The following is a 24585-nucleotide window of genomic DNA, read 5'->3' as shown; positions in this document are numbered from 1 at the left end:
ATAATATCTAGGCTTGGGCTGCTAAGTAACAGTTGCATCACTTAATACCAGACAATGGTAGTCTCCAATAAGTGAGATTTTAATCAGTTGTCATTGACATTCAGTGATATTACCATTGCTGAATCCCCCACTGTTCACATAATGCGGTTATCATTCAATAAAACCAAACAGGATCAGCAATATAATTACAGTTGCTGTAAAAGCAGGTCAGAGGCGAGGAATTCTGCAGTTAATAACTCACCTCCTGTCTTCTTAGTACCTGTCCGCCATATAGAAGGCTCAAGTCATAAGTGTGACAGAATACGCCTCACTTGGCTGAAAGAATGCAGCTCTGAAACGCTCAAGAAGTTTGACAGCAGCACAAAGCAGCCCACTTGATAGGTACCCCATTCACCATCTTTAACATTCATTCCCTTCTCGACTGGTGCACAGTGACAGCAAAGAGTATTGTCTAAAAGATGAACTGAAGCAACATACCCTACTTCTCCAACAGCATTTTCCAAACCCTAGACTCTACTCACCAGAGCACAGAATGAGTAGATGCACAGGAACACCATCAACTGCAAGTTTCTTCCAAACCGTACACCATTCAGACTTGGAACTATATCGTAACACTGTTCCTTCTTTGTTATGGAGTCAAAATCCTGGAACTCATTGTTGTGGTTCTGTTCGCCGAGCTAGGAATTTGTGTTGCAGACGTTTCGTCCCCTGTCTAGGTGGCAACCTCAGTGCTTGGGAGCCTCCTGTGAAGCGCTTCTGTGATCTTTCCTCCGGCATTTGTAGTGGTTTGAATCTGCCGCTTCCGGTTGTCAGTTCCAGCTGTCCGCTGCAGTGGTCGGTATATTGGGTCCAGGTCAATGTGCTTATTGATTGAATCTGTGGATGAGTGCCATGTCTCAAGGAATTCCCTGGCTGTTCTCTGTCCTATAATAGTAGTGTTGTCCCAGTCGAATTCATGTTGCTTGTCATCTGCGTGTGTGGCTACGAAGGATAGCTGGTCATGTCGTTTCATGGCTAGTTGGTGTTCATGGACGGTGATCGTTAGCTGTCTTCCTGTTTGTCCTATGTAGTGTTTTGTGCAGTCCTTGCATGGGATTTTGTACACGACATTGGTTTTGCTTATTTTGGGTATTGGGTCCTTCGTTCTGGTGAGTTGTTGTCTGAGAGTGGCTGTTGGTTTGTGTGCTGTTATGAGTCCTAGTGGTCGCAGTAGTCTGGCTGTCAGTTCGGAAATGCTCTTAATGTATGGTAGTGTGGCTAGTCCTTTGGGTTGCGGCATGTCCTCATTCCGTTGTCTTTCCCTTAGGACAACGGAATGAGGACATGCCGCAACCCAAAGGACTAGCCACACTACCATACATCAAGAGCATTTCCGAACTGACAGCCAGACTACTGCGACCACTCGGACTCATAACAGCACACAAACCAACAGCCACTCTCAGACAACAACTCACCAGAATGAAGGACCCAATACCCAGCATGAGCAAAACCAATGTAGTGTACAAAATCTCATGCAAGGACTGCACAAAACACTACATAGGACAAACAGGAAGACAGCTAACGATCCGCATCCATGAACACCAACTAGCCATGAAACAACACGACCAGCTATCCTTAGTACCCACACACGCAGATGGCAAAGCAACATGAATTTGACTGGGACAACACTACTATTATAGGACAAGCCAAACAGAGAACAGCCAGGGAATTCCTTGAGGCATGGCATTCATCCACAGATTCAACCAATATACCGACCACTGCAACAGACAGCTGGAACTGACAACTGGAAGTGGCAGATTCAAACGACTACAAATGCTGGAGGAAAGATCACAGAAGCGCTTCACAGGAGGCTCCCAAGCACTGAGGATGTCATCTAGACAGGGGACGAAACGTCTGCAACACAAATTTCCAGCTCGGTGAACAGAACCACAACAACGAGCACCCAAGCTACAAATCTTCTCAGAGTCCTGGAACTCCTTTTCCATCAATACAATAGGCAGCCCAACATCCCAAGGGCTGTAGCAGTTCATGAATACAACTTACAAACATGTCAAGGGCTATGAATGCTGACCAAGCCCTTGACATCCAATTCAGAAGAATGAACTAAAAACAAACTGAGAATACTGCTGGAGTTAAGTTGTTCAAGCACAATCGAATTGCTGGGTGGATGAGTGAGTACAGAACAGGATTCATAGTGTCATAAATTCATGGTTCAATGTTAAGGGTAAAACAGGATAGTAAGAAAAGAGCTTAGTGAGATGCTCAGAGTAAAGAGAGTTATACCTTTATTCTGGGTACAGCTACTGAGCATGTGCTAAGCAAAGTATTTCACAGTAATGTAAGATCATATAGAACTCAAGCTTAAGTCTGCAGGGCACCACATAATACTGCAGCCCTCTCCTATTATCCTTCGGATGCAGTTATGTTCAATAAAGGCTGTTGCTCTTCACCCACAAAAATATAGATCTCACATTACTATATAATAATTTGAATTTATTTTGCATCTTTATGTATCTGAAATTTATTGTATCTCTTCTTCACTCTAACTTTCTGCACATAAGTGAATACAGTTGGTATAAAAATGCACCAACAATTACAGAAAACTGCAGAAATGCTACCATCCTGCAGAAAGTCACAATGCAGAATAATTTAGAACTTTAAAATGCGTAACTGAAGCCCATTGGTTTTTATCCTTGGGTTGGGAATGTTCCTTTATACCCTAATCTGTGGAGGATAGGGTGTGTTGAAATCTGGTGACATGTTTAGAGTCTTACATCATATCTCAAATTGCCAAACTCACGGTTAGATTGAAAATCAGCTGCCAATTAATACCTGCTTCTTGAGATCCAGCAAGGGGCAGAGTGTTCAAAGTGTTCAAGAAAAAGAAATATAAGCCCAGATCCTCTGATCACGATATTGTGAAAGCTGAGACATTCCCTGGACTTGAGGGCTAAGAAAGCATTTGATATTCTGGGGAGCTGATTTACAGTGGAACCCTGAACCTGGGATCCCTTGTTGATGTTCCTGTCTAGACATGTCAGCTTGTAAATTCGGTCTGTGTGCCCAGTGCTTGGAAAGCCTGCTTGGAATATATTCTTTTAAAGTGTCAAGGCATTTTCACAAACCCTCACCCACTTCCTCATTCCTGACACTGTGTATCCCCTCCCTCAACCTAAATTTTGCTCGCCCCCTCCTGATACTGTTTACACCCGGCATCATTGCTCACACCCTCCTGACATTGTTCATCCCCTCCCGACACTGTTCGCCCCAGTCCTGATGCAGTTCACCCTTTGCCAACACTGATCTTCCTGACATGGAACACCTTAAGCCTCCCTCCAACACTGAGGTGAGGTGCATGCTGGCGCTGGTGGTGTCGATGGGGGTGGGGTTTGTGACATGTTGGATTGAGGAAGAGGGGTGTCCATTGTTGGGAATGGTTCATTGTGTCACAAGTGCAGTACTGGGGTGAGCAATATTGGGTCAACAGGGTTGACATGAGTGGGGATGCTAGAATTGAAAGCATTTAGCCTGTAGAATCAAAATCGGTCACAGTCGCTAAACTGAAGGAAGACTCCAAGGACCATTAGTCTTAAGTTCTTAAGCCTGCAAAGTGGAGAGCTAAATCTGTGCCATGTCATTATGATCTCCTAAGTCACTTCAATGATGGAGCCATGCTGCAGCTAGGACAGGAAGGTTAACTTGTAAAAAGGTCAGGCTGCAGCTTTGAATGTGATCAGTTTTCCCCTCGGCCAGTGCTTGGAAGATCTTGGCCAATATAAAGCAGTCGATATTCCATTTCACAATTATCTGCCTGGTCTCCAATAGCACAACATTGGGAGAACGTGTGTTTATACACATGCAGTCACCTTGCATTAAGTCAGCCAAGGGTCAGGCTGCCTGGCATTGAGAAAAATGATTAAAGAATACAACTATGATTTTTTCAAACGAACCAATCAGAACTTGTGTGACAACATATTAATACCTGAGCAGGAAATGAATTGTCTAATCACAACCTTGGAGCTATTTATTTTAACAACTGTAGACCCAGTCACTGTGTCTTATTTTCTACTGAAGCAAAAATGCTAATTACAGGGTACAGTTCTGAATACCATTAGAGACTAGTTACAGGCATGTTTAACACATCTGAAGTTGTTAAGTAAGCCATAGCCAATATATTTTATAGGGCAATGGTTTGCTTAAATGCTCCACACATCAGAAACTATTCTATACATGATCAATTCACTCAATATTTATGAAGGAAAAGAATCCCAAGGGATAAACTACATTATTGAAGTGAGAATTCCTGATTCTTACCTGATGTTGTCTTCTAGCAGTAGGAGAGAGAACTGTGTCCTTTTCCTTTCAAATGACTCTTTTGATAAGAAAAGTGAAAAGGTCCACACTTCAAAGTGCAGAGGTCAAACGTGCGTGGTGCAGCAGGATGGGACTTGTGCAGACTTCTCTTTAGTTCCTTTCTATCCTTTCAGCAAACACCCTCTGTGTTTTGTACTTTGGTCCAGGGGAATACCACCAGTTCACAGACAGTGGTTGTACGTAAGCAGTAAACCGGATCAAAATCCTTCAGTTTAGCAGTCGCTTTCAAACTTCTCCTGCTTGAAGCAAGATATTCATATTCTTGAATAAGAACAAGAAATAAGAAGAATGAACAGCACCTCATTTTTTCCCCAAATCAGATATAAACAAATAGCAATTCAAACACAAACATTAATATTTTAAGATGTGATTGGCAAGTACAAACAGAACGTATACAGCAACATCAACACTGTTACTTCATATGTAGCATTTTTGTGAACTTTTGTCTTTATCTTTATTTATCTCCTTTGTAGTGATATAGCTCCTGATCTATGTGCTGCTGAATGCCAAACTGGGGAGTGCATGGACAGGCCAGAGTTATCTCAGTGAATTCTCCCACAAGTGGCACATTTTAAGTCAGCAGGAAAGGAAATTTGCTTCCAAGGGACAAGTTGGGGTAAGTGCTGCAGTCTGTCCCCACAGTGACACATTGTACCACGAGCACAGAGCAAAGCAGAAAGGGTTTCTCATACTTAATGGGGATTAACCTCCTCCAGAACATCAGCCAGAATTTACAGAAAGGGAAGACATACTCTTTAGCACATCCTTATTGAGCTTTTCCAGCTTGTTAATTCATTGAAAATAAAAATTTATAGTTAGCTTAATTCCCATTGTTTGAATCACATCATATCCCAGCCACGATAATATTATTTATACAAGTTACCATTGTGCCTTTCAAAATTACACTTCAACATATTATCTATAACAAAACACTGCACAGCAAAATTAAAAGTGTAAATGAACTGCACATCACAGTATTATTGTTATTTATTTATTTTCACTTATAGATAGAGCAAGGGATAATACATTTCAATGATAGATTTCACAGGTGGCCCTTTGGACAATAAAATATTTACGTCCCACATTAAAGTTTGCTTCGTCTAATGCTGCTGATTTTGTGCTGTGATTATTTTGCATTTTGACGGAGCTGCATTTCTAGCGTTGCAAACACTGATGTAATCAGAAAGTGAAAGAGATTTTGCAGTGAAGATATAATCACATTACAACCATTACTAAATGTCTATTACAGCAGCATGCTCTATATATTACTGCGCCACATCAACAGGAATAAAGGCCAGCCCAAAATATTGGGAACATGCTGTCTCACAATGCAACAATTTTAACAGCATGACTTTGGAGATTACTACACCACCTTCATTCCTCACAAAATATTGACAGATGTACTGCATTCCTAACTATTTCCTACAATGCAGGAATCATATTCTATAACTAACATCAGGTTTATTGCCATATTCTTTTCCATTTATAAATTCTGATCATGTACCCAATTGTGTCATTATAAGTTCCTATTAAAAGCACAAAAATATTCCCACAATAAATGAGGTCCTGATCTCAAGCTGGGCCCAACAGGGAAATACTGAGTGGAAACAAAGCATCACCCCACAGGGAAAGATAAATATCTGACAACAGGCTGACCCAGACTGGCCTGTGCTTTGCACCTTCAAATATCAGGCTCAAGTACAATATTTAATAGACGGATTTGGGTGCAGGTGACTAGTGCAATGCATTGGAAGGAAATCAAACTAAAATCTAACGTAGAAATAGATTTATTTTGTCTTCAGAAATCAACCCAGAACTAAAATCAGAAGTAAAACCTGCAGTCATGAAAGTGAATGGACGAGATATATACCGGATTTACTAAACTTCAAACAGCTGTTTTACAATATCTCCCAATGTCAATGTCCAGGGCCCTGATGCTTCTTTTCTCATTCCTGTTAATTTTCGATATTTCGTTGACAACATCAGCAATGTAAAGGGCAGGGCAGGGATGTTTCTGCCAACATCTGTTACAAGTGCCCACTGGGATCCACAATTGGGATTCAGAGTTATGCTCCCATCAGGAGAGGTACCTGGCCTCTTCTCAATCCTGTGGGTCAGAGAAGGAGACCAAACTGTACATTGTACCAGAGTTCCATATCCCAATCCTGTAACTTCACTGATTGTACCAATCAATGAATCAAAGTGCACCAAACATTTTTAGCTACTCCTTTCCCATCTTAATAAATCATGTCATTATGATTTACTTATTTAAATTCTGTTCCCCAAACCTTCCTATGTTTCACCTTGTGGAAGTACTTACAAAATAATACTTATTCAATCAGATTGTTTAAATCACTGAACATTCATTGAACTGACTGGCAATTATTTTTAAAACAGTTCAATGATTTGTTTCTGAAGATACTGACACAGCGCTAGAATATAATAAAATGTAGAATGGATCAAATTTTTATTTCTTCCTAGCACAGAATAACCTCATTAAAATGTGGATCAAATTATTCAAGTTGTAAACTGCTTTGAAAGAGTCACTTAAGATATTTTATTTAAGCATACTCACCATTGAGAAAGGACAATTGGGTTAATTTTAATATGGAACAAATAAAATTGGTTCCAAAAATCAAAGTTGACATTGCACCGCCAAGGGATTTCTCCACTGTCAAAGATGCCCATCTTTCAGATGAGGCATTCAATAGAGTTCATGAGAACTCTCTAAGTAGAAGATCCTCCATCACACTATTTCAGAGAAATGCAGGGGGTATTCAGTATTCAGGACAATGCTTATCCTCAACCAACAAAAAAGATCATCAGCTGATGGTCACATTACCTTCAGTGGGAACTTACTGTGTGCAAGTTGGCAGTCTTGTTTCCTATGTTTTCATTGGGTGACTACAGGGCAATCTTGGTCGGGGAGTTTTTTTCAGATAATCGAATGTTCGGATAATACATTTTACCCAAGCATAGGGACCTTGAGATCTTGTTTGGATAATCTGAAATTCGGATAATTGATGTTTGGATAATTAAGATTGTACTGTACACTGCAAAGGTACATCAATGGCTGTAAAGCACTTTGGGACATTCTCTGCTAATGGACAGCTCAATATAGATTGAAGTCTTATTCTCATAGCAGGTGGTGTGAGTGATGACACTCATTGGCCTGCATTTTGTGTGGGAGCAGGGACGGATGGAATAAAAGTTGAGATGAGCTATCCTGAGCTTGGCCAGTTCACCTTGCAACCAGGGGCTTAGGGCTGTCAATTGGCTTGAGGTGAGTCTTCTGCCCCAACCCCCTTCTGATAGGAGATGGCTCCTCTGAGAGCTTCTCATCAATCAAATGACGGAGAACTCTTTTGTCTCAACAGTCCCCACAGGGAGCAGGAGACACTGATGAGACTGAAGGCAGTCCCCTGAGGACGAGAGGCTACGAGGCCTAGTGAGTGCATTGACAGACAAAGGTGGTGGTAGGGGTGGGGGAGGGGCAGGGAGATGGGGGAATGTGCAGGGATGGGTTAGTAGTGGGCATTCCTCCCGTTTTAGCCTCTGATAAATGCTCAAATGGGAAGCAGCAACCCAGTCAAACCTCTTGGCATCCAGGCTTGCCAACTTTAAATGGTCCATCTGGACTCTTGGAACCAGCCTCACCTTCTTTGGGTAAAATCCAAGGAACAGCAGGAGGAAGCTCTTAAGTGGCTATAGCCGGTAACGGTCCTGAAGCACTGCCCATTGTACCAATGTTTTGGCTTCCCTTTCACCTGGTATCCTATCCCCAAGGGCAATGGGAAGCTTTGCCCATTGTCTGAGCCTCTTCAGGACTGGGAGACTTGAATTATTTTCATGGCTGTACCTTATTTCAATGGATTCACCAAGATCTTATGATAATTGAGGGGGTAAGTTAAGAAAGTCAGTGATCTTCTGTGAAATAGATCTAGAAACAAGCATGAGAAAGGACAGGGAGTGAGTGTGAGTCACTGAGTGACTGTCAAGGTAGATGATTGCCACAAGACTAAAACATCAAGCTCCACAAAAATATTGGGAGAGATTTTGTTTTGCAGGATGCTGGGAAACAGTCTCCATCTGGCCCTGCTTTAATATTTTAAGAAGCCTTGAGGTTGGAGACAAGGTTACGAACCCACTTGAATTGCCCTGAAGTCTCCAATTCCTAAAAACTAAACTCCAAGATACTGCTGTAAATATCCAGGAGAAATATCATAGCTGTAAAACTGAAGTGCGGTAAGAAATTGCCCTTGTATCTCTCTGTACTGAACAACAGAACGGATTTCTATGTTCTACAGATGGAGACTATTTAAAGTGTTCGCAGATTATTTGTTACAAGTTCCAATTCCATAGCAATCATGTAACTTGTGCTGTTCATGACCCAGACTTCAATTTATTGACAGCATTTCCAAACATCTCAGAGTAAAGTTGCTCTTGAGAGAATATCTTCTGTGAAGATCTGAACTAATCCTTGTAATGACTGATATTGTCTAGGACACATTCATTTGACATTCAATATTAATCCTGAAAGATTGAGAGATAGTTTTCTGAAGGAATTTTGTACAGGACAAAGTCTCCTGCATGGTTGGGATGGGATACTCTTGGTGGAGCTTGTGCAGGGTGGAATTATCACTGTAGTTGCCTCTATCATGTCTCATAGATTGGATATCATTAGAAATGTGCGCTATGTAGTGTCAAGAGGAAACTTGCTAATGCTGGGACAGAGAATCCTGACAGGGCTGAAGCAGGGATGCCACTGCAGACCAGAAAATCCACAGTAAGTACTGAAGGGACCAGAGGTATTTCAAAGATTGGAGGAGGTGTTCTACTCAATCAGACCAGGTTGTTCGATAGATAAGTGTCGAGGATGGAATGCAAGAAGAAGCAAATCCATTGAGAGTAACCTCAGTGCTGCTTCTCAGTGCCTCTGACCACTTACAGCCTTGCCACCCTGGGGCTGTCAAGGTTACTCAGGTAGATGCCATCAAGTACTTCCTAAAACCAGAAATCATTTATCTGCAATGGAGGTGGGGCATGGGGGGAATCCTCAGTGGCACACTCAGATGGCTGTAGGCCTCATTGCACTATTCTACTGTTTTTTGTTATTCACAATCAACTTGATTTTGGATGGGAGCAGTAAGGAATGCACAGCTCCCACTCTCACTTGTGCTGTTGAGCAGCTGAAAGCACTTTGGTGCATCACAAAGGTAGCAGCACTAAGCCAACTCTTAGTCACTGCCTGTGACAGGAACTTCCAGGAGTTCAGATCTTTCATGGAGTAAATACTGTCCAAAGTGTCACCTCTAATTCCCCAAATAACTGAGTGCTCTGATTAAACTTTGCTGGTTCTAAAACCAGCAGAACATTCAGCACATTTCTCAGGCTCCACGTTCATGAACCTGTTCTGTGCCCATCCCCCCACTCAGTAAGTGCCAAGTCAAAGGTTGGACCAGAAGTTTATTTACATGACCTGTCTTTTAAAGTGGTAAGAACATGGTTTCAAACAGCAGAATGACCTTACTTGACATTTTAATCGAATTAGCCATTTTTTATATTCTACTTTATGCACATGAATTCAATGTAGCAGTATCTCAATCTGTCTGTGTCAGCACTTACATCCAGTGAGTTGTTTCAAGAGTTTTATTTTAATGTATTTAAATTTAGTCAAATTATTGAAGCAAATCTTATATGGCCTATTTGTTCACTATGGCTCATGCTTAAGAGTAGTTAAACTCTGACAGTTAGGGAACAACGTATCAGTGCAAGCAAGTTCCAATGTATGCAATCTTTTTATCATGACAGCACAGAGATCTCTTATTGTGCATCATGTACAATTTTTATTCCTGATGAAGGGCTTTTGCCCGGAACGTCGATTTCGAAGCTTTTCGGATGCTGCCTGAATTGCTGTGCTCTTCCAGCACCACTGATCCAGAATCTGGTTTCCAGCATCTGCAGTCATTGTTTTTACCTCAATTGTTGTATAGTCGACTTGCACCTCAGCAGTGAGCAGATTCATGGAGAAAGGAAGCTACTGAAATTCTGAAGTTGACATGTACAACTCAAATTATTGAAAAACATCAGGCTGCGTTTTACTGACTGCAAAGATATGTTATGACACAGATGACAAACAGTCACAGAGGTGTGCAGCACAGAAAAAGATCCTTTGGCCCGTCACATCTGCACCAGTTAAAAACTAACCAGCTAACTTTCGAATCCCATTTTCTAGTAGTTGGCCCATTGCCATGTATGTCTTGGCATCACAAGTGCACATCTAAATATCTTTTAAATTTAATGAGTGTTTCTGCCTCTACTACCCTTAGAAGCAGTGAGTTCCAGGGTCCCACCACCATCTGAGTGAAAATATTTTTCTTCACAGCCCCTCTGAACCTCCTGCCCCTCACCTTAAATCTGTGTCCCTGCAGAAGAAAAAGCTTCTTTTTGTCTACTCTTCTATGCCTGTTATATTTTTATACATCTTAAACATGACTCCCCTCAGTCTTTTCTGCTCCAAAGAAAACAATCCTAATCTATCCAAATTTTCTTCAGAATGAAAAGTCTCCAGCCCAGGCAACATTCTGGTAAATTCCCTCTGCACCCTCTCCAGTGCAATCAGATCCCTCCTGTAATGTGGATTCCAGAACTGGAATACTCTAACTCTAGGACATGCAGAGGGATATTGACTTATTTACACACACACACACACACACACACACACACACACACACACACACACACACACACACACACACACACACACACACACACACACACACACACACACACACACACACACACACACACACACACACACACACACACACACACACACACCATTGTTCTTGATCTATCCAAATCTTTTTAACTTTCTCATATTTCCGCCCATGAACCTGGTCAACAAGGTTTCAACACGCATTTACTCTCAATGCTGAAATGAGGGTTGAAGTATGTTCATATTTACATTTTGTCTTGTTAATCGACAGGTTCCACTGAAGGTTGGCAGAACAGTCCACTAGAGAATGAATATCAGTAATAAGGCAGCCTCATTAATCTCTTTATCATGTTCAATTACAAGAACACATAATGAGCTTTACTACTGAGAGAAGAAACAATGGTAGATGAACATTAACTGAAAATAAATCCATCAAGTGACATTGTGATTGCATAATCTCCAAATTATAGTTGCAGGTTTGTGGGGGGGGAGGGGGCAAAGGCAAATGCATCTAAATCTGATTGAGCTTATTTTTTTTTAATGAAGGCCATTCTCACTTGCAAGTTTGTCAATTTATCCCATATCTTTAAAGTGTCAAGGACAAAGTCCTTGTGATCCAAGGCTGTAGGATACCCCCGAAAATCATCTAAATGATAAATGTTTAGGAAAATAACAGTAAATAGTAGGGCAGCCAGTTTCCTTGAACTATGCTGAAATACTTTTGACATGTTCAGAGAGTTAGAGCAGGAAAATAGCAATAGGTAAGTTAATTTTGGTATGGGGGAGCTTGGGGAAAGACAATTACCTCACTGGGTGCAAGTTAATGACTGCTTGCTAAAGACACAGTAGTATTTTCTTGGGTTCATTACCATTTGGTCTGACAATTTTGAATTCCAATCTTAAATTACAACTTTCAGACCAGGTCTAGAGAATTTCTAAGCACAAGTACAGATGACATTTATAGTTACTAAAATTACAATAATTAAAACTCTTTCCCTGGCAGCTTTGCCCAAAATTTCCTCCCAAAGATGTATAGGGTTGCAGGTAAACTATAGAAATGTAAGTTTTAAAATTATTACATTAGCCAACCAAATAATTGTTCAGATTAGTGTCTTTTTAAGATGGAGTGCTTCTCTGTCTATGATGCCTTTAATAGATGTTCACAGTAAAAACTGCCCAATCTTTGAGCAAGCTTTAAATACTTCAACTATTTTTGCTCATTAATGCAAGCTACTGACATAACACTACATCTTTGGGTAATATTGATGTTAAATGTTTTCCTGGCATTACCATCTGTCACCACAAAGCATTTAGAAGTCCACAGAGTAAACTTTTGGCTTATAATTTTAGTACTAACAAACCTGTGATTATTTTTGGCTGCTTCTGCTTACAACATAGTTACAACATAGAGCCATCAGGGCACACTAAGGATCTGGCTGTTAGTCACTCGTTTTACCATTTTAGGAAATAATCTGTGATTAAAGACTAATGCAGTTAGACTGTGAAGAATATGGATATCTGATCTGCATACTCAGTGACCCCTTTCCCACTCTTGTGCTTTAATAGCCCGTTTATTCCACAGGGTACAGAACCTGAAAAGTTTCAATTTTGATGTAAACTGCTTCATTTTACACACACACACACACACACACACACACACACACACACACACACACACACACACACACACACACACACACACACACACACACACACACACACACACACACACACACACACACACACACACACACACACACACTCGAGTGGAATACATTCAGCAGCACCATAATCATTTCACATTGTCCTATCTAGAATCAGCCTACTTTCGCCCATTTAAAAACCTGTTTCAAATCCAACAGTTAGAGCCCTTCCCAGGATCTTGTGACTACTTTAATTAGATTCCTTTGGGAAAAGCACTTGAAAAAATACAGGACTAATAAACACTCCTCTATTTCTTTTAAACACAAATAAAAATAAGTCTCTATTAGCAAAGTGAGCACGAACGCTTTATTATCCAAGGCATATTTTTGTCATCCAGTGTCTGTTAACAAGCATTCTGTGGTGGTTGGATCTGTTACTTATGGGTTGTGATTGTTTCAGGAGTCATTTTAACTTCAGGTTTCCTAAAATAATGCAGTGGAGCATTAGGATTATTTCTGTTATTTTAGCTCTAACCTAGTGGAATAGGAACCTTCCAAACATATTGCCACGATGCATGTGGTCTTTAAATTAAACCACAAAATCACACTTAATGGGGTAGAAATTAGTTATAGCCCATCTAAGGGCATAACCAATAGTATGCAGTTACATTGTTTGGGCGAGCTGCCTGGGGAAACATGACAGGTGCTGGCAGCTCGCCATTTTAAGTAGATTAATATCGGGCTGCTCCCTTGTCAGCAGTGCTGAGTGGAGGTGCAGGGCTACTGGTGGGTACTGTAGAGGGTGCAGGAGTAATGGCTTAAGTCACAGTTACTGTGGAGGGATAGAGCCCACCTCTGGTCCTCACAGCCCCATTACAACAATTTCTGAACAAACTGCACCTTCTGGTGTTTGAGTCAGCTCTGCTCAGTTTGGTGGAGGAGTTTTAAGAAGAAGCATCTGACTCCTGGTTTCCAGATGTAAATAGGCTAATGTCTGATTTAGATGCAGCCAGGGATGCTTTGAAATGGTCCAACTCAATATCAGGTCTTCCAGGTGGTCTCAGGAAACATTCTTTATAAACAGATGCAGTATACCCAATTCTTTGTGTTATAATCTATTCTCAGTTTACGGATCTCATCATCAAAGTTAATATTTATTGTCTGTTACTTGTTGCCTTGAGAAGATAGATCTTTAACTACAACAGTTTGTATGGGGAAAGTTCTCCTACAATACTGTTTTGCAGAGAGGTCCAGGGTTTTGATCTAGTAATCATGAAAGAACAGTGTTGAATCAGGATAATATGTGAGTTGAAGTTGCTGACAATCCCAAATACTTGCTGCTCTTGCCTTTCTAGATGATAGACATTATTGTTTTGGGAGGGGTGACCAAAGAAGCATTAGTGAGTTGCTACAATGCACACCCTAAGAATCCTTCATATCACATCACTGTTGTGTACACTTGTGAAATACTTTGAAGTGTTAAAGGAGTGTTGCCAGTTTTACGAAAGCTTTACTTTAATTGAAGTGTGAATCTACAGAGTAAAACTTGAAATTGTAGACTGTATAAAATTAGTTTTATGATGAAATTAAGTTACCTTTCTGTTAAAATACAGCATCTGTTATTTCAAAAATGTGTTTTCAGTCTTTGACATCCTGAGTAATTAAATTTTACATGGAAAAATTTTCCATCTGTGCTATTTTTATGAGATCAACAAAGGATAGCATCTGCATGGCATTCCCAGCATGTGGAACAGGTGCAATACAATAAAAACTTGAACGAAATGTTCATTATTTACAAGTGAATAAACAAATGTCAAATTTAAATATACATTCCTAATTATCGTAGTCCTTACACTGTGCTAAAGTATTTTACATGAAGATCATGGGCTGCTGTAAAGTTTAGATAGGGAAGATGACAACCTACCATCACACTTTAAAACAGTCTTTAAGACAAATAATGGCACATACTCCAAAAGCTTTCTTTGCCTCTCAACAGGTGCAACAGCTTATTCAGAGTGAATAACATTAAAGTAGTCGTAAGTTAAGACGCCACCTCGAACATGTGTAGATCGACTGGCACTTCGAGGATGAGTAAATCTATGGGATCAGATAGCCTTCCCCTGCTCCCTGTTAGTCTCTCTGCACTTGTGTGAGCAAACATCGACAGCATGCTTGTGGGCAGTTTGCCGTCTAAACCATCTGCAATAAATTAGCCATAAATAAAGCGGGTGTTATCTCGATTCATTGCCTCAAATGCTTCCCTACCTGTTGGGACAATGGGCTGATCAATAACAAGTAGCGCAGCTGTGCATGAGATTGTGGGGCTTTACAGAGTATTTAGTATCGATTAGATTGCCCTCTGCCAACAGAAATGTGGTGTGAATGACAAGTAATGGAAGGAAGGAAATCAGTAGCCAGTGGCAGCCTCAGAGCAGCTTGGAGATATTGAATGGCTGAGCAGAACTGAGTAAAATAGTAATTCCCATACATTACAGGACTATAATCTGCTTATAAAACTGAGTTTAGCAATGGCTGTCACAACATTTAAGTTTGCCATTGATGTTCTTGACCTTCATTTGATATTATTAAAGCAGCTGCTGTTAAAAATGTGAAATTACATTGGAAATCCCACAAGTTGTGGATTCTGCATGAATGCTTTGAAAAAGGAAGATGTTTTTTGACATTAATTTTAACAGTGTCATAATCATACGTCTATACTATCCAGCTGACTGAGGTACTTCTTTCCTTCCAGTGAGTATCTTTGTGTGATTTGGATAGATCCAGGTTTTCTCTATAATTCTACATGTGAGAGTTATGTACAGAGAAATATCAATTGGCTGTCCAATTAATAACTGCCATCTCAATTATCCACTAGCTGGGCACAGAATGGAACTATTGATGAGGCATTTTCTCATCATGCAGATTCTTTTGTTATTTTATTTTGAACAAAGCCACATACAGGTTCTTTTATCATCCGTACTCTATTTTCAGTACAGTTGATTGGCATGTGTAAAATGAAAAGTTTACGAATTTGTAATTAATTGCCTGTTTCTACGACCCTTGACAGTAATCACTTTTTAAAGGCAGATAATGAAAGTTCCAGTGTATGTGTAAAAAGAAATTAAAGCTGGGACTATTGGATGAACTTCCATTAATGATACAGTGCTAAATGGTATTTGTCACTTCATAGATTATGATGCAAAATGTTACAACAAAGGACTTCAATGTTTTTTAATGAAAGTTCAACCCTAACAATTGTCACAATATGGTAAATTGGTAAATTTCTGACTGTCTTCATCTGTAAATGGTTTGACAGTCTCAGTTTGAAAGATGAATGGACATGTAAATTAAGTGGACATGATAAATACATCAAAAACATGCTATGGATCTAAGGTGTAGCAACAACTTAAATGAAAGAAAATTGTATGTGGCTAGTTTAGAGTTCTTACAATTCAACAATACCTCAACACATTTAAATATTTAAATGGTAATACACGCTCAGTGATACTTTTTATTATGTTAACTCTTCATAAACTCAAAAGATTTTCACACTGTGAGTATTCCTCTTTTCAGCTGGTAGTTAATGAAGGAACAAACTTATACTTTTGAAAGTTTGCATAAAACATAATAAATTTCAACAGTTATTGATTGCTGTTTTAAGGTCTGAAGTAGTGAAGTGTGTGTTGTCTGTCTTTCACAGTTAAGTGTTGACAGCATACTGAACAAACTACAGCTCACTAAAAGATGACATGTTTGAGACAATACATCTGAAAATCTTCCGAACAAGGCAAAATTCAACTTTAAAGAGGTAGATGTCCTCCATAATGTAACATCTGCACAAATTATCTTATGCAATGTTCTTAAACAAAGAATGAGGGGTGACTGCCTGTTCTGGTGGTTCAGGAGCTGAGAACAGACAGCTTGATCTCAGCTGAGTCTTTCAATCTGTCTACTATCTGCAGTTCTGTGGAAATGTACAGCTGGAGCTTTTCGGTGTATATAATCAGACTCAACTACTGTTGGGATTAAAACTTTTATTTGTCTGGTCTTTTCCAGTCTACAGAAATAACTGACTTGGATAAACCAACAGCAGTGGAACTAATCATTGTTAGCCAGTCACACACCCATTCTTTCATAAGGACTTCCATGAGTCCTTAGTGTCTTTCCAAGTTTGAAGAAAACTACCAGTTAGAATTTTGTGATGGAATTTTATACAATGAAATCCCAGCTTCATCAAAAAAGAACACAAGAAATAGGAGTGGGATAAAAACAGAAATTGCTGGAAAATCTCAGGAGGTCTGGCAGTGTCTGTGGAGAGAAATCAGAGTTAACATTTTGGGACCAGTGACCCTTTTTCAGAACTTCTATAGAAGTAGAAGTGAGGAGTTAGCCATTTGAGCCCTTATTCCTGCTTCATCATTCAATAACATCATGACTGATCTGACTGTGCCCTTAACTCCACTTTTATGCCTGTACCTTTAACTATCCACTGGTGAAAGGTCTGTCCCACTCAGCCTTGAAAGTGTTCAATGATCTGAACAACAAAGGGCATTTTTAAGGAGTTAATTAAAGGAGAAGAGAGATATAGAGAGGCAGAGGGAGCAGAATATCAGGGCTTCGTAACAGAAACCATTGATGACTTGCAAGATTCAAGAAAACAATGCTTCATTTAATTCAGCCCACAAATCTCATTGGAAATAAGTCTGATGATATAAACTGACTTTAAATTCATGGGAGCGGAGTTCCAAACTTGCAGCTTTATAACACATTAATTACAGTGCAGAAATGTTTCTTTCGAGTAATGTGCCAATTGAAAAAGCAAGGAATCTAAAATGACTTGAAAATGTTTAGTTAATCGTAGCGACTGTGGTTAAACAATATCAGATGAATGGAAGTTTTGAAATATTTGTTGAGATAGGATGAGTGACACACAGCAAGCTATTGAAAAAGTGAGTGAAAAACCATTCTTAGTAATAGATCTTCCCTCACCAGTTGAATCATGCTTGGGACTAATTATTTACGTCATATTTTATTCATCTGTTCTATGACTGATAGCCACCGAGCACATTGTCCTTAAACAAGCGGCATTAAAATTTATTACCTGTTCAAGATTTTTACCTTTATTTGCCCATCTTGTAGAAAAAAACAGGAACAAACCTCAATCTGCAATCACAGTATCACTTTATTGACTGTTGTATGCTTGTACTAATGATTGTTTCCTTTCTGAAAGGTCACATTAAACTGTTTAAGAGATTAGTAATATTTCTGGAATCACTAGAGCAACACATTAATTTCACTTTCCATCAAATGTTAAAGTTGTTTTTATACAGTACATACCGTCTCCATACTTCAACCAGTAAAAGGACATCTGTACTCCAGCCAAGCACAACAAGTTGACTACCTGTCAGTGCTTCTGAAGCAGTATATTTATCAAGTTGAAAAGCCGCTCCTGATCAATTCTATCACAAACCAGTATTGGAAAACCAGTTCCCAAAGGGTTAATCCTTATAGGGCTAACAAAATAAGTCATCTGCTTAGCAGCTATTGTTTTTGTTGGCTTATAGAATTATCATATAAATTTTGAATTTACTGTGGAGGCTCATAGCCAGAGGTGGTGCATTGGTAAATTAGACTTACAACCAAATCATTGACCATCGTATCAGTGGTACATTTAGGTCAATGTCAGGGTTAAAGGTCACAGAGGAGTTGACTGATAATAGAGTGCTTGTGGACATTGTCAGATTGCTCTAGTGAAGTACTGGGGCAGCTTGGGCCTCAGGGTATTTCTTTTTATCGAAAGACTGCTTGTCTCATAGGTGATGCAAGTCTGATAGAACCTAAATACCTTTTGATTGTAACTGTGAAATCAGTTCAGTGGTCACTAACAATTTGAAAGGCAGTTTATTGACTGGTTCAACAGAGGCAGTTATTGACTGCTGTGTTTTCCCAGCTGAGGAAGCAAGTGGTGTATGCCAGGTTACTGAGGTATTGTTAAATGTAACAAAGCTTTATTTAAAGAAAAACTCGAATATAAACTTTATCAGTTCTTGAATAGGTATTACTGCCTCACATTTATCAGTTAAATATACTCAGAATAATAGCCTTTAGTACAGCAGTTTTCAACCCAAAGAAATTTCACTCAGTTCAAATTAGTGTGTATGCGCTACATGGCCAAATGTTGGTCAGAGTTTTACTTCCTGTGTTATGATCCCCACGGAGACTGATGACTTCACAAAGTCATTCAAACTTCAGGTAATAGTTGCATGTAGGAAGGCAAAACTTAAAAGCAGACTAGGCCATTTGGCCCTCTGTGTTTGCACCATTCAATAGATTATGGATGATTTGGTTGGGGTCTCAGCCCCATCTTTCTGTCTGTACCTCATAATCCTTGGCTCCCTGGTCTATCAATGTTAAAGAATATCAAATTTAAATATTGTCCACTAATTTCTCAGGAAAACAATTCCACTCTGTAATGACCCTCTAAGAGAAAAAAAACAATTCTCATATCTGTCTTAAGTTATGTTCCCTAGTTTAGACTCACCCACAAGAGGTGCTATCCTCAGGGATCCATCTATTCAATCCCTTCAAGATCTCCTATGTATCAACAAGATCACCTCTTCATTCTCCTAAACACCAATTGGTATATGCCTAAGCTGTTCAACCTTTCATCATAGGGTAAATTCTTCAACCCAGGAATGAGATAAATTAACTTTCTCTGAACTGCTTCTAAAGTGATTATATCTTTTTTCAAATAAAGTGACCAAGGTTGTATGGTTGTGGTCCCACCAATAGTCTGTACATTTGTAGTAAGGTTTCCTTATTTTTATACTCAGTTCCTCTTGCAAAAAATGCCAACATTTCATTTGCTTTCTTAACCACTTGCTGTACCTGCACACTAAATTTATACTGTTCATGTAGTAGGGCACCCAGATTACTTTACGTCATTGAATTCTGCAATCTCTCTCCATTAATTTTTTTATTTCTCCTGGCTTAATGGATAAGTTCAAATTTATCCACATTTTATACTAATTGCCAATTTTTTGCCCACTTCCTAAACTTTCCCAATCCACATCCATTTATATGCTTTTCCAGATTCATTTATTAATGAAAGAAGGCAGAAAGCAGGAAACTATAGGCCAGTTAATCTGTAGGGAAAGTGATGGGATTCATTATAAAAAATGTTGTAGCAGAATACTTAAAAAATCATGATGTGATCATGCAGAACCAACAAAGCATAGTGAATGAGAAATCATGATTAACTAATCTATAAAACTGTTATGATGAAGTAACATTCATAATGGATAAAGGAAACCCCACAGATTTTGTGTACTTGGATTTCCAGAAGGCATTTAATAAAGCTACATACCAAGGATTGCTACACTAAATAAAAGCACATCAAGGTAGGGGGGTAACATATAAGCACGGGTGAAGGATTGGCCAGAGAGTAGAGATAAATACATCTTTATCAGATTGATAAGCTGTTACTGGTGGAGTGCCATTTGAATCAAAGCTGGTTCATCAAGTATTTACAATCTGTATCAATGACTTGAATGAAGGGACAAAATAGATGGTAGCTAAACTTTCCAATGAAACTAAAATAGACAAGAAAGTTGGTCGACAGGTGGTAGGGAATCTGGAAAAGCATATAAATGGATGTAAATTGGGAAAGTTTAGGAAGTGGGCAAAAAATTGGCAATTAGTGTAAAATGTGGGTAAATTTGAACTTATCCATTAAGCCAGGAGGAATAAAAAAAACATTAATGGAGAGAGGTTGCAGAATTCAATGACATAAAGTAATCTGGGTGCCCTACTACATGAACAGTATAAATTTAGTATGCAGGTACAGCAAGTGATTAAGAAAGCAAATGGAATGTTGGCATTTTTTGAAAGAGGAACAGAGTATAAAAATAAGAAAACCTTACTACAAAAGTACATTTGCTTTCTTTTTGGTCTGCTGAGACGTTTGCAGAGTCTAAGGACTTTTGGAAGATTACAGTCAATGAATCAACTATCTGTGTTGTCATCACTTCTTTTAAGATTCTTGAATGCTGGCCATCCATTTCTAGGGACTTGTCAGCATTTATGTCCAATATCTTTCCTAGCACTGTTTCTCCAGTGATGGTGATTATTTTAAGTCCATCCCTTGCTATTACCTCCTGAATTTCAATTATCTTTGAGAAGTTTTTAAAAATCTTTTATCATAATAACAGATACAAAATACTTGTTCAAAGGATCCATCACTTCTTTGTTTTCCACTACCTGTTCCCCAGGCTCACTCTCTGGAGTACCGACACTAACTGTAGTTATTTTTTTTATTCAAATACGTGTAAAAATTTACTCTCTGTTTTTACTTTATTAGTCTTCTCTCATACTCTGCTTTCTGTTTCCCTTTTATATTGCTGTCATTCCTTGCTGGTTCATACAGTCTGTCCAATCTTCCAACCTACCAGTACTCTTTGTAGATATGTTCAATGATTCTTTCAATTTAGTGGTTTTCTTAACTTCCTTGTTTAATCACGGATAACACATCATTCTTAAAGAGTTTTTTTCTCTCACTCAGATAAATGTTTGCTCAGCGTTATTAAATATTTCTGTACGAACCCATGTTTGAGTTTCCTAATTCACTTTAGCCAGCTCTGCCTCTATAGTCACATAGTTTCCTTTATTGAGGTTTAAATACTAACACTAGACATGGACCCATACGCTTTCGTTTCAAACTGAACATGAATATTTATCATGCTTGAAGCAGCTTAGTGGTTAGCACTGCTGCCTCACAGTGCCAGGGACCTGGGTTCGATTCCACCCTTGGGCCACTATCTGTGTGGAGTTTGCACATTCTCCCTGTATTTGTACAGTTTCCTCCCACAGTCCAAAGATGTGCAGGTTAGGTGGTAAATTGCCCATAGTATCCAAGGATGTGCTGGTTAAGTGGATTAGCCATGGGAAATGCAGGATTATAGGGATTGGGTGGGATGCTCTTCAGAGGGTTGGTGTGGGCCAAATGGCCTGCTTCCACAGTGTAGGGATTCTGTGATCATGGTCACTAAGGGGCTCCTTTGCCATTAGGTTATCAATTAATTCATTCCTATTGTACATTTCCAGGTTTGGGATAGCCTGCTCTTTTATTGGCTCAAGAGTGTACTGCTTGAAGAAACTTTCATGAAAATACTTTATGGGCTCATTTCCCAGGGTACTTTTGCCTATCTAATTCTCTCAATCTAGGATAAAATAACCCAGGATTATTTAGGTACTTTTCTTACATGTTGCATTCATTTCCACTTATATGCCCTGTCCTACAGTATAACTATTGTTAAGGTGTGCATATAACCTCATGTGACCTCTTATGTTTACTATTTCTCATTTCTATCCAAAATGATTCTGCAACTTGATCTTTGTAGCATGTTACTTAATTGAGGAGGGTTTACAGAACTGAGAGGTATAGAGAGATCTGGGTGTCCTGGCACATGAAATCTTGCAAAACATGTGTGAGAAGACAATAGAATGGAATTTTGTTGTTTATTGCACGAGGAATGGAATATAAAAGTAGGGACATTGTGTTGCTAGTGAGGCAACATTTGGAATAATAACAAAATTTTGATTATGTGAAAAGGATGTAAATGTATTTGAAATAGTTCAAAGAAGATTTACTTGACTGATACCTGGGATTGGGGGATTATTTTATGAGGAAATATTGGACAGGCTGGCCTTGTATCCCCTGGAGTTTAGAAGAAAAAAAGAAGAACTTTTTGAAGCATTTAAGACTTTGGGGGACTTGACAGAGTGGAAATGGAAATGATGCTTCCACGTGTGGAAGGGACTAAAACGAGAGGAGGTAAGCGGTGTCCCATTTTGGGCAGCGATGAAGAGGAATCTTTTTCTTCGCAGGTTTGTGAATTTTCGAAAGTCTCTTCCCCAGAGAGCCATGAAAGCAGAACCATTGAATATTTTTAATATTTATAAGATGAGGTGGATAGATATTTGACAATAAAGGAGAGATTACTGGGGGTGTTGGGTGGGGGGTGGTGGTTGTGATGCCATAGTCAGATCAGTCATGACCTTATTGAATGGCAGAAAAGGCTAGAAGGCTGAATGACTGACTCCTGTTCCTAATTTTTATGTTCATAATATTACTTTTGAGGTTTGCTTTTTAATTTAGTTTCTAGCTGCCCATATTTTCTAAGCTAAATCTGTTTCCTACTCTTATCTATACTATTGGTACCTATAAGGATTAGGACTTCAGGGATTCCATCCCCTTCCCCCTCACCAATCCCTGAAACACCACCATCATCACCACCCCAATCACCACCACTGTATATTTTTTCCTAATCCACAATAAGTTTCCTGAACCTCAGCACTGCGCAGGCAACATAGCCATCTCAACTCTTGCTCAGAGCTGCAGAGAAAAAGAGAATTGTGTCTCTCCTAGATTATAACTATATGTTCCTGTTAATTCATCCCACTTGAGTCCTGTGGTGTTCTGGTCAGTTTAATCATCCACTCTCCAGTCTCTACTCTCATCCAAACAAGGTGAAGAAACCTCAAATCTTTTGGAAATTGCAAAGAATGGCATGTCAAGATTTCATATTTTAAGATGCTTATTGTGATAAATGACTAAAAGCATTATTATCTAAACACAATAGTAGTTAATTTGCTCCTTAAACCAAAGAATGAAATACCTTTATTGTTTTCAGCTGAAATAAAAAAACAAACTTCACAGATTGACTTGACACTGTTCTTTCCGTAACAGTATCGAAAAGTCATGGAGTGAAAAATCTATTGATCTGGCCACTGCAGATAGAACACAGAACAGAGAAAACAGAACAGTTCAACAAAGGAACAGGTCTTTTGGCCCACCATGCCCATGCTGCCCATTATGCTAGTCTAAACCAACTGCATCTGTCTGTACATTGTCTGTATCCCTTTTTCCCTGCTTCTTCATGTGTCTGTCCAAATGCTTTGTAAATGTTCCTATCATCTCTGCTTCTATTGCTTCCTCTGACAGCACATCCCAGGAACCTACTACCCTTTGTGTAAATAACTTGCCTCACACATTTCTTTAAACTTTCCCTTTCTCTCCTTAAACATATACCCCTTAGTATTTGACATTTCCATTCTGGGAAATAGACTCAGAAAATCCACTCGATCCATGCCTCTCATAATTTTATTTACTTCTATCAAGCCGCCCTTCCAACAGCAATTCTCCAGTGAAAACAATCCATGTTTGTCCAACCTCTCCTTATAGCTAAAAATTCCAATTTAGGGAACATCTGTCTGCACCTTCTCTAAAGCTTCCAAACATAGTCTCACCAATGTTTTAAACACCTGCAACCTAACTTGGCAACTTTAATTCTCAAAATCCCAACCGATGAAGACAAGAATGATGTATGCTTTCTTAACCACTTTGTCCACTTGCATTGCCACTTTCAGAGAGTTACAGACTTGCACCCCAAGATTCCTCCATATATCAAAGCTCCTAACTGTCCTGTCATTTACTACATACTTAATTCTTGAATTTGACTTCCCAAAATGCATCACCTTACACTTGTCTGGATTAACCTCCATCTGCCATTTCTCTGCTCAATTTTCCAACTAATCTATAACCTTCTGTAACCTTTAACAACCTTCCTCAGTGTCCACATCTCCACCAATTTTCAGGTTGGATGTGAACCTACAAATCAGACCACCTACATTGTCATCCAAATTACTTACACATATTACAAACAACAGAGGTCCCATCACTGATCCTCGTGGTGGACTACTGATCACAAACCTCCAGTAAGAAAAACACACTTCTCCAATTACTCTCTGTCTTCTATAGCCAATAAAAGTTTGTATCCAACTTAACAATTC

General features: G+C 39.3%; 1 protein-coding gene and 1 long non-coding RNA gene across 3 annotated transcripts in view; both read right to left on the bottom strand.

Moving 5' to 3' along the window:
- The window catches only part of zfhx3b (zinc finger homeobox 3b), a 566603-nt gene extending 562140 nt beyond the window's left edge, over positions 1-4463 (bottom strand). The window contains exon 1 of the mRNA XM_043706688.2: positions 4315-4463. The gene's annotated coding sequence lies outside the window, so the exon portion shown is untranslated. The remainder of the gene's footprint in view (positions 1-4314) is intronic.
- A 121-nt stretch (positions 4464-4584) lies between these two features.
- Positions 4585-24585, bottom strand: part of LOC148147298 (uncharacterized) — a 90362-nt gene continuing 70361 nt past the window's right edge. For both annotated transcript variants that reach the window (XR_015759864.1, XR_015759865.1), the window contains exon 3: positions 4585-4635. This is a non-coding gene — a long non-coding RNA (uncharacterized LOC148147298). The remainder of the gene's footprint in view (positions 4636-24585) is intronic.

This window comes from Chiloscyllium plagiosum, unplaced genomic scaffold (assembly GCF_037043375.1).
Source record: "Chiloscyllium plagiosum isolate Xiang-an unplaced genomic scaffold, Cpla_swu_hap1 HiC_scaffold_17, whole genome shotgun sequence".
NCBI lineage: Eukaryota > Metazoa > Chordata > Chondrichthyes > Orectolobiformes > Hemiscylliidae > Chiloscyllium > Chiloscyllium plagiosum.
The sequence above is the reverse complement of the archived record's forward strand: the minus strand, read 5'-3'. Positions and strand labels throughout refer to the sequence as shown.